At 46.3% G+C, this 11,553-nt stretch overlaps 1 pseudogene; it reads left to right on the forward strand.

Annotated features, from left to right (window-relative positions):
* Window positions 1-4,241: 4,241 nt before the first annotated feature.
* LOC138848730 (palmitoyltransferase ZDHHC5 pseudogene) lies at window positions 4,242-6,296 on the forward strand (annotated as a pseudogene).
* The last annotated feature ends 5,257 nt before the right edge of the window (window positions 6,297-11,553 follow it).

Raw genomic sequence — 11,553 nt, forward strand, 5'->3', positions numbered from 1 at the left:
CATCCATCTACTTAGTGTGATTCAACCAGTTCTAATCCAGATTTATTCATAAATCTGATGATTTTATAAAACAAGTATATATACAACTTTTAACTCTTAAGACTCAGCTTTTTCCAAACAATTCTGATTGTTTGCTAAAGCACAACATTTGTGGTTTTTTGTCAGTCATCAAAGTGGAAGTAAAAACCTTGAATAGAAAAATAGCATATAAAATAACCCCATTGCTTAGAAAAATTTAAGAGTCACAACCAGGGAGGAGAAGAAAGATTAAGGAAGCTGACTAGAAAATTCACAGATGGTTAAAAACTAAGCAAGAATTATTAAAAGGAGATGCTGCAGTTTTTTTTTTAAACAAAAGTTTCCATGACCAGCACTATGGCATAGCACGTGAAGCTGCCAACTGCCGTGCCAGCATCTCATTTGGTCACTAATTTGAGTCACAGCTGCTCCACTTCTGATTCAGCTGTTTGCTATGGCTGGGAAAGCAGTAGAAGATGGCCCATGTCCTTGGGCCCCTGCATTCATGTTGGAGACCTGGAGGAAGCTCCTACCTCTTGGCTCCTGGCTACAGTTCAGCTCAGCTCTGGCCATTGAGGACATCTGGGGAGTGAACAAGAGGATGGAAGATCTCTCTCTCTCTCTCCTCTGCCTCTCTGGAACACTGCCTTTCAAATAAATCAATAAATCTTTAAAAAAAAAACAGATTCCAAAATTAAAGTCCAAGGCTATTTCCAGATATTTACTAACATATCAATATGCACATATTTTAAACAGCTTGTTTAAAAAAGCATCAAATTCTATTTTTATTTCAGTGTAACTTTGATATTCATTCCAAAATTTTAGAAAACCATGTAAATTTTTAAAGTTATAATTGGGAAGGCATTGTGGTATAGTAGATTAGGCAGCTGTCTGGGATGCCTCATCCCAGAGTGCTGGTTTGAATAATGACTGTTCCACATTTGTAAAAAAGAGTTATTTTGAAAGGCAGAGTTATATATAGAGAGAAAGATTCCAAAAGACAGACATATTTTCATCTAGTAGTTCACTCCCTAAATGGCCACAGAATCTGTGGCTAGGCCAGGCCAAAGTCAGAAGTTTCTTCTAGGTCTCCTAATGCGCTTGTAGGGACTCAAGACCTTGGGTCATCTTTTGTTGCTTTTCCAGGTGCATTAGCAGGGAGCTAGATTGGAAATGGAATAGCTGGGACATGAACTGCAGCTCAAATGGCTGCCACCATCTCAGCACTCTGCCACAGTGCTAGACCCTGCTACACTTCTGACAAAGCTCACTGTTAATGTGCCTGGGAAAGCAGTGGAGGATGGCCCAAGTGCTAGGCTCCTTCACCCATGTGGGAGATTTGGATGAAGCTTTTGGCTTTCACACACACACACAATTTTTCTTACAAGATTTTTCCTTTTCAACCCTTTTTTTAAAAAAAGATTTATTTTATTTATTTGAAAGAGTTAGAGAGAAGTAGAGACAGAGAGGTCTTCCATCTGCTTGTTCACTTCCCAGATGGCCGCAGTGACCACTGCTGTGCCGATTCAGAGCCAGAAGCCTCCTCCAGGTCTCCCACACAGGTGCAGGGACCCAAGGACTTGGGCTATCTTCCATTGCTATCCCAGGCAATAGCAGAGAGCTGGATCAGAAGAGGAGCAGCCAGGGCTAGAACCGGCACCCATATGGGATGCCAGTGCTTCAGGCCAAGGCATTAACCCACTGCGCCATAGTGCTGGCCACTTCAAACCTTCTGTTAGGTGCTCATGCTTTCTGCAACTTATTTAAACCTTGAGTTTTTGCCCTATTTTTTCCCATACATTCTAGAGTATTGCAGCCTTTCTATCTTATGACAAAAATTTACATTTTGAAATTATTCATTTTTTAAAGATTTATGTATTTGTTTGAAAGTTAGAGTTACAAAGAGAGAGAGAGCATTTCTGTCTGCTGGATCACTCTCCATGTGCCCACAGCAGCCAGCAATGGGTCAGAGTGCTTCATCTGAGTCTTCCAAATGGGTGCAGGGACCCAAGCACTTGGGCCACCTGCTGCTTTTCAGCAGCCACTAGTAGGGAGTTGCGTAAGAAGTGTGGAGCCGGGACTTGAACTGTGTCCATATGAAATAATGGAATTACAGGAGGCTGCTTTAGCTGCTATGCCATTATTTTGACCCCAAAATAATTTTTTTTATTTTTAAAGATTTTATTTATTTGAAAGGTACAGTTACAGACAGTGAACGGGAGGGAACGAAAGAAATAAAGGTCTTCTGCCTTGCTTCACCCCCCAAATAGCCACAATGGCTGGAGGTGTGCCAACCTGAAGCCTGGAGCCAAGAGCTTCTTCCTGATCTCCCACATGGGTGCAGGGACCCAAGGACTTGGGCCATCTTCTACTGCTTTCCCAGGCCATAGCAGAGAGCTGGACTGGAAGAGGAGCAGCTGGGACTAGAACCCACACCCATGTGGGATGCCAGCACCGCAGGCGAAGGATCAAGCTACTATGCCACGGCATAAGCTCCATCACCATCTCAAAATAATTCTTTAAAAACCTCTAAATTAGCATAATTTTCAAAATGAAACAAGATAAAAATTTCATACTTACTTTTAAACAATCTTGAATTACTTTTAAAGAATGTTAAGATGTTAAGAGTACTTAACTTTGAAAGCGGAGAATGGGTGGGGGCTATGGGTGGATGGCAGAGTGAGCAGGGGCAGGTGCAACTGCGTGACCCTCATGAATGAAACATCTCACGTGCCCAGGGCGGGCATGCAGTGTGCGGGGGCTCTGCACTGCCTGTCAGAGGTCGGACAGCACTGCCGGGAGGCTGCGGTGACAACGATGGTGGCAGTGATGGGCACTGCTCCAAGGGAGGCACCATAACTCAGTTGAACTCTGTGTCTGGAAAGCCCAAGATCGAAGAAGAAAGACCAGACACAGTGACTAACCTGGAAACTGGGACATCTTTGGAACTGTGCCTTCATTCCGAGTTATTTTTTTAAAGTATCACGTGGTATCGATGTCTTCGTCTTATTCTGCTTATTGGGAAGAAAAGGCTTCAAGGATTTTAAGTTTTCCTTCAGTTTTGCATGAACTCTATAGGAAATGGGGCCCTTGAAGGGCTTGGGAATAGCAAGAAGAGATTGAAGACAGACAAGCTTGCTCTCTCTCTCTGTTTTCTTTCATCAAAGAAAAGTATTTACAACTCAACTTGTAACAGCTGTAGTCCAGCTTAGCCACCAAGAGAGAAATAAGTAACATTAAACAGTCATTGCAGACTATAAACCCTGGCAAAGTCAAGATGTGGGAGTGGTGGCATTGACAAGGCTGCCTAAAACTGACAAGGGCTGCAGTAGAAACAGCTCTTCTTCCAAGCTGGAAGGGGCCACAGGTTCCTTCATGGATAAAAATGCACAGTACACACCTCTTCTAGGTGCTGCTCACATTTTGTGCGAGTGTGGTAGTCATGGAGGTATTAGGGTATCTCCTCAGGAATTTTTCCTTGCTCAGAATTTCCTGCCCTGCCTTGATATTTCCCTTTCTTTTTTTTGAAGACCTGCCTCTGTCCATGAGCTTTACCTTGATCTGTCTGACTGTCCATGTTCTCTACCTGCAGCCATTTGTATGTGTACAACCTACTGTTTGTCTCCAATTTTTAAGCTGTTCATGCTGTGTTTTTTAAAAAAAGATTTATTTGAAAGTCAAAATTACATAGAGGGAGGAGAGAGAAAGAGAAGTATTCCATCCGTTGGTTCACTCCCTATTTGGCTGCAATGGCTGCAGCTGTGCCAATGCGAAGCCAGGAGCCAGGAACCAGGAGCTTCCTTTCAGGTCTCCTATGTGGGTGCAGGGGCCAAAGGACTTGGGCCATCTTCTATTGCTTTCCCAGGGCATAGCAGAGAGCTGGATTGGAAGTGAAGCAGCCTGGACTCGAACTGGTGCCCACAAGGGATGTTGACACTTCAGGCAGTGGTTTTACCCGTTATGCCACAGCACCAGCCCCCAAGTTGTGTTTCTTAATCTCCTCTTTGGCTTTGTTCTGTGGAAGTGGTTATTTATCATTTGGAATCACCATCCCCCATCTCATGCTTTCCTTCTTTTGAGATATTTTGACCTTCAGTTTTGTTTGGGAGGGGGAAGGATGATAATTCTAAATTTGGGGTTTCCCTTTTTTTTTTCTGGACTCTTCTCTGTTGGTTCCTTTATCCCATTGTCTTATCTGTTCTGCCTCTGTGTGGGCCTGGGCTATGCAGCAGGGCAGATCTCCCCTCAGAGCTCCAACATGCTGCAGAGTCTGGATAGAGATTCAGACCCAGAAACACGTCCTGGCCTCAGCAGCCGCTATCTTCTTAATGGGAGCTGCTACCACACTCTTTGCATGTACGTGTCCAGGACTAAGCCTGAATGTGTCACCTGCAGTGCCCATCTACAATGCAGTTATGTTTCTCTTTGTTCTGGCCAATTTCAGTAGGGCCACCTTCATGGACCCAGGCATTTTCCCTCGAGCTGAGGAAGATGAGGACAAGGAAGATTTTCAAGCTCCCTTTACAAAACAGTGGAGATCAAGGGCATCCAGCTGGGCATGAAAGGGTGTGCTACCTGCTGCTTCTACTGTCCTCCTCAATGTTCCCACCACAGTGTCTGTGATAATTCTGTGGAGGAATTTGATCATCCCTGCCCCTGGGTGAACAACTGTATTGGTCGCCAGAACTACCGTTATTTCTTCCTCTTCCTCCTTCCCTTGACAGCCCACTCTATTGGTGTATTTGGCTTTGGCCTCCTTTATGTCCTCTACCACATAGAGGAGCTCTCAGGGCTCTGCACACTGTCACAATGGCAGTGAAGTGTGTTGCTGGCTTATTCTTCATCTCCGTAGCTGGCCTCACAGGGTTTCATGTGGTGCTGGTGGCCTGGGGATGCACAGCCAATGAACAGGTTATGGGTAAATTCCGGGGAGGCATGAGCCCCTTCACCAATGGCTGCTGTAACAATGCACTTTGCAATTCCCCAGCACCCAGATATCTGGAAAGACCAAATAAGAGAATACAATTGTAATCAGACCTCCCTTCCTTCTGCCAGAAGTGTCAGACTACTGTGAAGATCATGGATAATGGCATCCAGGGGGAGCTCAGGAGAACTAAGTCTAAGGGAAGCTTGGAAACAACAGAGAGCCAGTCTGCAGATGCCAAACCCCAGCCTCCTCCTATGCCAGACCTGAGCAGTTACATGGGACTGTGAACACACCTTAGCCTGGCTACTAATGGAGATAGCAGCCTTTGGGGCAAGGACAACCCCCCACTTCAACCTTGTACAAGTGTCGGCCAGGTTATAGTAGCAGCAGTACATCAGCTGCCCTGCCTCATTCCTCCAGCACCAAGTTAGTCATGGGGACAGTTTGAGGAAGCCAACCTCAACTGCAGAGAGCAGCCGTCATCCCAGTTACCACTCAGAGCCCAGCTTGGAACCACAGAGCTTCTGTTCTCCCACCTTTGGCAAAAGCTTTCACTTCGATCCACTTTCCAGTGGCTCTCATTCCTCCAGCCTCAAGTCATCCCAGAGAACAGGTTTTGTGCTGGACCAGTTGCAGTCCATGCGTTCAGAGAGCACCACTTCCATCTCCTGTAAGAGCCTGGCCAATCAGACACACAAAAGAAGCCTGAGCCAGACCCAGCTTTCAGCTATACCTCTCCCTTCCTGTCAGCCTGCCTGACCCAGCAATGGGAAGCCAAGAGTCATCCACGTTTGGTGCCAACAGGTCCAACACGAGAGCCCTCACCAGTCTGTTATGACAATCTGTGGTGCCACATTGTGGCCTCCCTCCAGGGATGAGAGAAGCTGCTGCACCAGTCACCCAGCTCCCAGTCCATGAGGAAGAGCTGGGCTTGGGAGACCCAGGCATTCAGTCAACACCTGGCTCCATCCTTGTAAGAGTTCCTCTTCAGATGACTTGAAGAGATCATCATTGGGCAAAAACTCCATTTGGATGCCCAACTGTGCCCCATTTTGGGAAGCCAGAAAGGCTAAGGGGCCAGGGGCTAGGGTCCCCTGAACCAGGTCCAACCACCCCATATCTGGGCCGTTAAACATCTTACAGCAGCCAAAAATCCCCACCTGGTGTCTCTGAGATAGAGGAAGTGGCCTTGCAGCCACTACTAATGCCTAAAGATGAAGTACAGCTCAATACCGCCCACAGCAAATCCAACGGGCAACCCAAGAGCATCAGCTCAGCCTCCCCTGGCCCCACAAGGGGAGGAGTCAAGAAACTGTCCTGAGCGGGCAGTACCACCTGAGATATGGTGTGAGCCTTCAGAGCCTCCCCTTCCCTCACCACTTTGTCTACACTAAAGGGCCCCGGGTGGCCACCTTCCTTCCCCCAAGGGGCTCCCCTCCCCTGCAAGGCATTTTTTAAAACCCCAATTCCCAGAGGATGAGTGTTTTATACAATGCAACAGAGTTGGGGATTGGAGAGTTGGGGCCCTGAGGCTGGGGTAGTAGCTCCCCCCTTTTACCTTTTAAGACCTTCCTTCCCTAATCCCTGGACCAGACTCAGTGGACATTTGTGCAATTGCTTGCCCTGGAGGACACCAGATCATTTTTAAACCAGAAACAATTTCTTTATTATTGTTATAGATTCCATTTTTTTCTCTTCTTCGTTACCAGGTGTGTGTATAAATATCAAAGAAATTATATATCTATCTTGGGATGGGAAAATGAGGGCGGGATATGTAGAAGTAGGAGGATCTTACTGTTCCTGGTCCTCAGTGCAGCAGGAAAAGAGGGGAGACACCAGAGTCTTCCTTTCCCCCCATGGTCCCTCTCTTGTCTGTTACCAACTAAGGAAGTAGTAGAACCCCCTGTTGGTGCTAAGTGATCAGGAAAGAAACCTGGAGAGAGGGGAGTCTGAGTTCTTGGTTAGAAGAGAAAGAACTTTTGGAAAGTTAGTTTCCTAGGCTTATTGGCATTTAGTTTCCCAGGAAAGGGGTCAGACCTCCATGACATTGGTGGTGGTGGTAGGAGGGGGATCAGGAAAAACATCTGGCCTAATTTGAAACACTATTAGAAAATCCCCCCTTTCTTGGGAGAGAGGGATCAGGGTGGCTTTCTTAAGTGAGCCCCTCAGAGGTTCCCTAGACTACAGTTAAGGTGATTTTAAAGTTCAAGGACAGGAGAGAAAAATCCAAAATGCAATATTTTTCATCACATGCAAAAACAGGATAGAGGAAAGGAGTGGCAGGCTTAGGTCCCTCCAGATGTCCCCTAGGGGTTACTCCTCAGCCCACCTTAGAATGGTGCTGGGTAGAGGAGATACCTGGGTTCTAATCTCTAAATAGGGGAGACCCCAGCCTCTTCACAGAGTCCCTTTCATTTTTTATTCTGATTAGCCATTTTAAACTGACAAATGAGAGAAATCCTGATCTAGCAGCAAACAAAAAAAGAGTACTGAAGGTTATATTTAGGGGCTGGCACTGTGGCACAGTGGGTTAAAGCCCTCGCCTGGAGTGCTGGCATTCCATATGGTTCTAGTCCCGGCTGTTCCTCTTCCGATCAAGCTTTCTGCTGTGGCCTGGGATAGCAGTACATGATGGCCCATGTTCTTGGGCCCCTGTGCCCACATTGGGGACCCAGAGGAAGCTCCTGACTCCTGGCTCCTGGCTTCGGATTGGCACAGCTCTAGCAGTTGTGGCCATCTGGGGAGTGAACCAGCGGATGGAAGACCTCTCTCTCTACTCTACCTCTCTCTGTAACTATGTCTTACAGATAAAATAAAATAAATCTTTAAAAAAAGGTTATATTTAGAAACATTTATGTCATTTGCTTTACCCAGTTTATACTTAACAGCAATACCTAGATGTCTTAAGAAACTGAGATAGTATATAACTAAAGCTATAATTTTTTTTCACTACCCCAGAGTCAGTGAATGACTTGCTATGTCTCAGGCAAATGAACCCATTTGAAGTTGCTGTAGCAATTCCTCCAGGCAGTTTTGGGAGTGTTCAGCAGCAACATTTTTTTTTAAAAAGATTTATTTATTTATTTATTTATTTGAAAAGAAGAGTTACAAAGAGGCAGAGGCAAAGAGAGAGAGAGGTCTTCAATTGGCTGGTTTACCTCCCCCAACTTGTTGCAACTGCTGGAACAGGGCCAATCCAAAGCCAGGAGCCAGGAGCTTCTTCGGGGTCTACCACATGGGTGCAGGGGCCCAAGCACTTGGACCATCTTCTACTGACTTCCCAGGCCACAGCAGAGATGGGTCAGAAATGGAGCAGTTGAGACTCGAACCAGTGCCTATGTGAGATAATGGCACTGCAGGCAGTGGTTTTACCATATATGACTCAGTGCCAGCTCCTTAAAGCTATGATTTTGAACAATTTTCCTATGAAAGAAAACTCAAAAGGCTGGTTCTGATTCATTGTACTTAATACACAGAACATAATTTTAACCTTAGTAAAAATTTTATATTCTGGCTGACATTCACTGGCTGCTGGTGTTTTGAATGACCTATGAATAATGGTGTTTGCATGGAAGTTTCAGGAGCCCACTGAAAGGCAACGACAAGGCAGACCTCACTGACAGCTCATGAGAAAACATGTAACCATTGACTGCGAACAAATGAACTCCATTACCAAGAAGCCTCCACCTAGACCATCTGTAGAGTTATAGAGAATGGGAGAGACAGAGAGAAATGTCTTCCATCTGGTTCACTCCTCAAATGGCCATAGTGGCCATTGCTGGGCCAATCCTAAGTCAGGAACAAGAGTTCCTTCTGGGTATCCAATATGGGTGTAGAGGCATGAAGTGTGGATATGCAATGTAAGGTAATTATAAAAGAGATGTAGATACTTGCTGACCATTCTAATAAGAGAATAAACTCTAAAATAAAGGTACTACAGATAAATGACATTTTAAAGTAATAAAAAGGTCAATCAACCTGGATAAGATTTTAATTCTAGATATGCATGTATCTAACAAAGAAGCCCTACATTAAATGAAAGAAAATGACAAAAATCAAAGAGAAAAGACTGGTCAAGACTAGTATTAGGAAGCGGCACTATGGCATAGAGAGTAAAGCCACCAATTGTGGCACTCATTCTAGTCCTGGCAGTTCTAGTGATCCAGCTCCTGGATAACTCACCTTTTTAAAAGATTTATTTATTTATGTGAAAGACAGAGTTACAGATAGTCAGAGAGAGAGAGGTCATCCATCCACTGGTTCACTCCCCAGATTGCCAAAATTGCAGGAGTTGGGTGCCGGAGCCCAAGGACTTGGGCCATCTTCTACTGCTTTCCCAGGCCATAGCAGAGAGCTGGATGAGAAGTGAAACTGCCCGGACTCAAACCAGGACCCATATGGGATGCTGGCACTGCAGGCAGTGGCTTTACCTACTATGCCATAACACTGGCCAGCTTTGTAGCAATTTTGAAAGAAAATCAGCAGAGGAAGGTCTCTCTCTCTCTCTCTCTCTCTCTCTCATTCAGCATTAGATATAATAATTCTTAAAAAATTAATATTAGGAGACATAAATATGTAACTTTTCTTTTTTTTTTTTTTTTTTGACAGGCAGAGTGGACAGTGAGAGAGAGAGACAGAGAGAAAGGTCTTCCTTTGCCGTTGGTTCACCCTCCAGTGGCCGCCGTGGCCGGCGCGCTGTGGCCGGTGCACCGCGCTGATCCGATGGCAGGAGCCAGGAGCCAGGTGCTTTTCCTGGTCTCCCATGGGGTGCAGGGCCCAAGCACTTGGGCCATCCTCCACTGCACTCCCTGGCCACAGCAGAGGGCTGGCCTGGAAGAGGGGCAACCGGGACAGAATCCGGCGCCCCGACCGGGACTAGAACCCGGTGTGCCGGCGCCGCTAGGTGGAGGATTAGCCTAGTGAGCCGCGGCGCCGGCCAATAAATATGTAACTTTTAATAATGAACAGTACAGGTTTGCAATATATTGGAAAGCATAAAGCAACTTGACTATGTACTTGAACAAAAGAATACACATTCTGTTCAAGTGCTCACATAACATTGTCTGCAGAAGACCTTTTGCTAGGTCATAAAAGAACCTAAAGAAAATTAAAAGAGGCGGAGCCAAGATGGCGGAATAGTGAGGGCGCGCACCGATAGTCCGGGAAAATTTAGTTTAATAAAAGGGGAGTTACGGTAGCCTCAGAAAAAAGAACCAGGAAAATATTGCAGACAAAACTCTTCTGGATCCAGTGGGCGTGAATCGGAGGACCTACTGGGAGAACAAGGTCGCCCACCGCGCGCAAAAGCCGAACCGCAGGACCGAGCCGCGGGACTGAGCCGCGGAAGCCGAGCCGAGGGACGGAGCTGCGCAAGCTGCAGGGTCTGCGCGCAAGGGCTCGAAGGGGAGTGCAACAGCGGGGAGACTTGGGAAGTCCAGGGCTCCAGTGTCCAGTCCACACATCGGCGCTGGAAGGGGAGCAGACCTGCGTGGAGAGCGTGGGAGCCCACAGTTCGGGACATCAGCGGCAGACTCAACACACCAGCGCTGGAACGCGAGGTGAGCCGAACCTCAATAACCCGAGACACCGGCAGGCAAGCGGAGAGAGGAGACTAGAGGGAACGACCCCCGGGGCGGGGGGGACTTCACCAAGCTAACTGGAAGAGAGAGAGAGGGAAAAAAAAAAAGGTGACTGGTATGGACACGGGTTTCTCTCTCTCCGCTCACCTCTCAAGGGCGAGCAAGACAAAGAGCAGGCGCCATCTTGGACATACGTCATAAGCAGAGCGACCTCAGGTCTGCACCGGCCCTGAGCCTAGCAGTAAAACCTGACTCTGGGTGGGGCGAATTAACAGGAGATTAGGACTTAGTAAATTTATGGTGCTACTGAACTGAGACTGTGAAAAAAGAGACGGGGGGGGGAGAGAACTCACGGAATTCACGTGAGCACTCTCCAGAGACGCTACAATTCTGTAACTTTGGCAACCCAGTGGGAGACTGAAGGAGAATTTGAGCCCACTCTAAGGGCCGAACAGATTCCCTGTGTGGTCCTTGGGAAAGAGCTTCTGATCTCTGGCTCCTGTGGGTATATCATTTGCCTGCTAACTACCTCCAACTTCGTTCAGCTGTGCAGAATAACTTCCCTGTTGAATCAAAAAAAAAAGAGAGAGAGAGAGAGAGAGAGGTTTACCACGCCTAACCTGGGAGTGTCACCTTTGGCACACCAAACAGAGCTCTCAGGCCACACCCATCTCAAGCCCTAAGGCTCCATCAAAAACAGATAGTCCACTTAATCTAGAGTCATAGTATAACAAGAAAAAGCACCACAGTGAAGAAACCAAATATCTCCAATATGACAAATAACAAACGCAAAAACCAAGGTAATAAAAACAAGGAAGTCACCATGAAGCCCTCAAATGAAAAAGACACCCAAATTCAAGATTATGAGGATGATGACATAGAAGAAATGCAAGAAGCAGATCTCAAAAAATTGATAAGAACATTAAGAAGTTCTCAAAAACAAATTCTTGAACTACAGAAATCCTTAATGGACAAGATAGAAAATCTCTCTCGTGAAAATGAAATATTAAGGAGGAATCAAAATGAAAC

The sequence above is a fragment of the Oryctolagus cuniculus genome, chromosome 2, assembly GCF_051225735.1.
Source record: "Oryctolagus cuniculus isolate XC-2025 breed Fujian yellow rabbit chromosome 2, ASM5122573v1, whole genome shotgun sequence".
NCBI classification, from domain to species: Eukaryota; Metazoa; Chordata; class Mammalia; order Lagomorpha; family Leporidae; genus Oryctolagus; species Oryctolagus cuniculus.